The sequence below is a fragment of the Amblyomma maculatum genome, unplaced genomic scaffold (assembly GCF_055883805.1).
Source record: "Amblyomma maculatum isolate TAMU_Amacu unplaced genomic scaffold, ASM5588380v1 scaffold_18, whole genome shotgun sequence".
Taxonomy (NCBI): domain Eukaryota; kingdom Metazoa; phylum Arthropoda; class Arachnida; order Ixodida; family Ixodidae; genus Amblyomma; species Amblyomma maculatum.
Window position 1 is genome coordinate 5977504 of NW_028146743.1, and position 6000 is coordinate 5983503.

Genomic DNA, 6000 nt, shown 5'->3' on the forward strand with positions numbered 1-6000 from the left:
ATGCTTGGAATGCCCCTGCTTCCTCGACAGAGAGGGAGAGAGAGTCTGTGATCTCTCCCTTTCTCTCTGCTCTCTCAGAGAGAGGAAAAGCAGAGAGTATGCCCTTCTAATCTCTCTCTACTATAGAGTCTCTGTCCCTCTCTACTCTCTCTCTCTAGAAAGAGAGGGAGAGAGGAGGGGAGATGGAGAAAAAGAGGGAGAGATAGAAAGGGAGAGGAGAGAAATAATAAGATGAGAGAGTATCTTTCTCTTTCGAGAGAGAGAGGTACTCTGCCTCTCTATTTCCCTCTATGAGAGAGAAAGTAGATGGAGAGAGAATCTCTCTTTCTCATCACTGACTATCTATCCTCATTAAATATAACTATTGGTCCCTATATACCACAATCCCCTCCCCCCCCCCCCCCCCTTGTATATCACGGAATCTCGCGCACACGTCTCGCTCAGTTTCTGCGGACGCCAGTCATGAGGTATTAAAGGCTTTCTAACTAAAAGAGTGCGTGCGCTAAATAAACTTCAAGGACGATATTCAGAGTCTCCGAAGCATACGAAACGCTTCCGTTGGGTAGTTCAAATGTACTGTGTTTAAGTGGTCCCTGAGCTCTCGTACGGAGCTTTTTATCAGAAGGAGAGCCTTGGTGGCCCAAACATTCGACATGAACGAGGAGCCCCCTTTGTACACTCAGTAGAGGTACACAGCAGAATCGACGTATATTGCGCGAAACTCTATAGAAAGGTAAGTATAGTACACTGTGTGAAAGTGAAAGCCGGATTGCTGATAGTACGAACTCCTCTTGTACAGTCATGTCCATTTGTCAGCCATCCCTCAAGGACATATAGTGAGCCAGTTTAATGTGTTGGCCTAAGGTCCAACAGCGAAGGCTATCGAACCGACTGAGGAGGGGCAAAATGTCCCGATTGTTGCGGATAATGATACCAGTATCTAAGGATTTTCGCCGGTACAAAATGGTCAGAAAGCCGCAAGCCGATGAGATTGTGGGATAGTTAACTGTATGTAGTCTGTTTTTAATTATCTTGAATTCACGGGAAAGCATATGGCTTTTGTCTTCGCAAAGAATATACATTTTATTTTTTTTTTCTGGAATTTTTTATAGAGCCCACTAGTAAATCCAGGGCTTCCTAGGCCTTTTATTTTTTCCTAGAAGAACGCTCTGGAAAAGGTTGCAGAGATATTTTTCTCCCAGCACCAGTAAATAAATCAAATTACTTGGATGAGTATGTCTAATGTAATATTTTATCTCAATTCCTAATGATATCAAGGTGACAAAAATGGACCAAACTTTCCTTATCAATGCTTCTATACAAAAATCGTCGGTCACCAAGACGCAGTTGCGCATTGCTATGAGTGCTATGAGTCAATAAAGTAAATATAGTCGTGTGATCACCTACTGCTTGCATTAAAACATAAGATAAATTATGTCAGGCTGCGTGGTTTGTGAACCAAGCATCTATCGAAGTGATGGAACTATCGTTATTCTTTTAGCAGATTCAGATTCTCAACACTATAGGAATGCAATCTTGCGAAAAAATAGTTCGTAATTGTCTCCTTAGATAATAGTTGAATATTCACGTCATCGATAAGTAACGCTTTGAGATTATTCCGCGACACATATTTGCGTATTCGATCAAGGAAGGCACTGAAACGAGAAACACATCCAAACGGCGGGCGATAAACAACAACGATAAGCAAACCACGGCAGTGTGCAATCATCCCCTCAAAATCACAGTTGATAAAAGAATACCCGGAACTCTGTGGTAAGCAATATTGCTCTCCAGAAACAATGTCACACCACCTCCCCGTTTGCCGCTGCGGAAAAGAGAAATGCTTGTTTAATTATCAAAATGGGGCACCTCTTATTCAGGTGCTAACCATGTTTTAGTAAAGGCCAGTGCATAGAACTGAATGGTAGGTTCACAAGAATTTGTTTCGAAGGCTTCGATTATTTACGTAAAAAAAAAATAAACAGACACAAAAGACTGGCGTTAACGCAGCAGAAATTATTTCGCTCGCGTGTTAAAGGATCCCAGATGAAAGTGCATTGTTCATTAGGAAACGGCATCGCTTCCAAATGTATTCAGACATGTGGCGCAAACAAACACAAACACAGGAAAAGATACACACCACACGCGCACACTACCAACTGAAAGAAGAACCGGAACACACTTCCTCTTCTACACTCAGGCACGTCTCTACTTCCTCTTCTTCTCATTTCCCTCTTCGTAGCCAAGGGGAAAATGGCACTCTCTTCCTCGCAGACCATAACCTTGTCCAAACATGTCGGAGACCACTCTCTTCTTCCTCTTCTTCTATTCTTCCTCTTCTTTCACAAGGGGATAGTGACACTTTCTTCCTCTCAGCCCGAAAACATCACCCAAACATGACAGTCACAAATTCTATACAGTCTTGTAAATCCACACCTCTGCTTTGCCCAGTAACTCCTACCCCGCTGGACAGGCAAATATCACCACAAAGTCACAAGTTATACACTAAAAACACCACCACACATATACAGTAGGACATGTCCATCTACACCCCATAACTTAAGTCGGCCTTGTTAAAATCATGTGTACATATGGCAGAGGAAAGCTTTAATAATCAATTACAAAGACTTGATGCGGTTGGTTTCCCGGGTATGATTATATGTGGGGTGGCTGAGTCTTTGCTTCAAAAAATGAAAGGGAAAAAAAGATCGCCAGATATGTTGAGGAATAAACGACCACAAGTGATCCCCTATATACATAGAGTTGCACACTGCCTGAAAAAGGTGGCTAGTAGGTTTGAGGTGCCAGTTGTGTTTTCTGCCCCCAATAAACTGGGTGGGTTATGTGCAGTAATAGGGAGAAAAAACAAAGGGCAATGCGATAAGAAGCATGTTAAGAGTTTTATTGGATGTCGGGTGGGGGTGATTTATGAGGTTCTTCTGACGTGCGGTAATCTATATATTGGGCAAACAGGAAGATGTATTAATGATAGAATGAGGGAACATGAGAAGTCCATAGAAAATGGCAAAGGGTCAAATTTAGTCTTGCACTGCCAAAAGTGCAAGTGTGAGCCGTTGTTTAGCAGGCTAAACATATTAGGCAAGAGTCGGGATAAGATGGCACGCGAAATTTTAGAGGCGTATTGGATACAGAAGAAAGATGAGAGATGCATTAGTGAAGCTTCGTTGAGTTTACGTAGAAAAGAATTTAATTTTATTGAGCAATCCTCCTGAGTTATGCAAAGAACGAGATTATTATCGGGCCTCAAGCTGTTATTCTTGGCCTAAAGTTGTTATTCTTGGACTCATCTTACGTTTTGGGGCCATGGGAGTTTACAGAATTTTTTCCCCTCAAGGACATGGGCCTCGTGGCTTCTTAGATGTTGGCAAGATAAAGTTTCTCAATACACAGGGACTACTTAAGTTATGGGGTGTAGATGGACATGTCCTACTGTATATGTGTGGTGGTGTTTTTAGTGTATGACTTGTGACTTTGTGGTGATATTTGCCTGTCCAGCGTGGTAGGAGTTACTGGGCAAAGCAGAGGTGTGGATTTACAAGACTGTATAGAATTTGTGACTGCCATGTTTGGGTGATGTTTTCGGGCTGAGAGGAAGAAAGTGTCACTATCCCCTTGTGAAAGAAGAGGAAGAATAGAAGAAGAGGAAGAAGAGAGTGGTCTCCGACATGTTTGGACAAGGTTATGGTCTGCGAGGAAGAGAGTGCCATTTTCCCCTTGGCTAAGAAGAGGGAAATGAGAAGAAGAGGAAGTAGAGACGTGCCTGAGTGTAGAAGAGGAAGTGTGTTCCGGTTCTTCTTTCAGTTGGTAGTGTGCGCGTGTGGTGTGTATCTTTTCCTGTGTTTGTGTTTGTTTGCGCCACATATCTGAATACGATGATGCACCAACTAGTCCCTCAAGCCGTTATTTTAAGATACCTTCCAAATGTAGTCTACTTAATTTTAGCATTTTAGCAAGGTCACTTTCACACGCAAAGACGATAGCACTATCACCAGGCCTTTTTCGCGTGAAAATATTTTCATTTTTCTGCCGGGTGAACGCATAGCCAAAGTCGGTTGCCTTTGTGAGTGTTAGCCAGAGGCGTCGTTCATTGGGAGCAGTCATATTATCATAGAAGCGAATATCACGGTTCCTTTTTTTTTTTTCCTTATTTATTTGCGTTTTGCATGCCATTGCTTTTTAGTTTTGGGGTTGTTGAAACGAATGACGATGGGCGGAGGCTTGCCGCTTTTTGTAGGAAGTCAATGAATGCCTTCAACGTACTAAGCGTCGCAAGGCAGGCCTAAACCCCCAAAGAGCAGCTAGCTCATTCACCTCCATTATTAGAATTTCATTATTTTTCTTTTCAGCACCATGTATCTCCAGGCTTCGTCGCCTTCCGTATAGTTCAAGATCATTCGGCTGCTGTTTAAATAGTACAACTTTCGAGTTCTGGCTGCAAGATTACAAGTGGTCAAGGCGTCTTTTTTTTTATGTTCTGAATTTCGGCACCTTGTTTACATTGATTGTCATGGATGTTATTCATTGCTTCATTCATTGTTATTCATTGTCGTGGATGTTATTCCTGGAGGCTATTCATTGCCTCCGTTAAGGTAGGCGCGCAATTATGTTGAACCTTAATATCTAAGATTAAAGTCAATTTTTCATTGATGACAGCCACCAGCTGAGCGACGTTTTCACATTTATGAACACGTCGCTGACGTGCTCACGAAGTCAGCGACGTTGGTTGTGACGTAAAAAAAAGGCGCGTACGCAGTATTTCAAAACATGTTTGGTGAGTCGAGCAGCTCAAAAGAAGCGTCTAGTTAGTTGGATAATTTGCTTGGTCGTAACAAACCCTAGATGTAACTAACACTTCAAATGGTCAAGATAAGGCATATAGCGGTGTAGATTTAGCAAATAAATTTAATGACTACTTTGTGGGCACTGGTGTACCTTCACGTGTAGAAGACAATCATAAAGACCTGACGACCTACCTAGGCAGCACATTTGCTAACTCTATTTTGATCGCCTTGTGAAGAGAGCGAAATAATTAATATCAAGGTCTGTTATCGTGTCCCTAGGGCCCTTAGTATAAATGATGTTCAACAAACCCTAATAAATCAATAGCAGACATAATTGCAAGATAGCTGACACGTCTGCTTAACTGCATCCTGAGCACCGGCTGCTTCCCGAACAAAGTGAAAATAGCTCGTGTTATCGCTGTGCACAAAGGCGGTGCTGTTAACAATCTAAACAACGACAGACCCATTTTCATATTGACAGTATACTGAAAAGTGGCTGAGAATGTAACAAATATCCGTTAATGCAATCACTTGAACAGCAATAAAATAACTTTGGGAACATCCACGATTTCCAGAAAAACGGTGCAACTAAACCAGCACTGTTGGAATTGAAAGAAAAAAACTTATTGATAACACTGAAAAGAAGATAATTCTAGTGTAGTAATCCCGATCGCCATCAGCTCGCGCGCCAACCCGAAGAGGTAGACGAAGTGGAGCCGGAGCCTTGTTGGCACTGCACTGTTGATTCGAACGCTACCCCCGTCGCTTTGGTTTGCGGACGTTGCTTACGGGCGACTCGGGATCGTAGTGGTACTGACGGACTGTGTTCTCAGGATGAAGCGGGCGCTTACGGCAAAGGCGAGCGACGTAACCCGGGAGCCCACAAAGCATAGCAAATTGGGCGATTGTCGGCGGTTCGCCATGGGTTCGTAATGCGGCGTCGCGGTCGAGGGATCGGAGACTGAGGGGCCATGAAACGAGGTGGAGCATAAAATGCAGGGCCGTTCTGGTAAGACGATGTAGGAAGCGGACCGCGCGTTCCAGCGGTTACTTGAGCGTAAGTGAGTGGGGCTTGCACAGGAGCGATGGGAACACCAGCGCTTCGGCAACTTTCTCCTCGATAACTTGGCGGATAGCCGGCGAGGTGGATGGCGCGTTGGCCGGCGCTAATTGCGAAGTGCAGACGGTCGGCTGAACT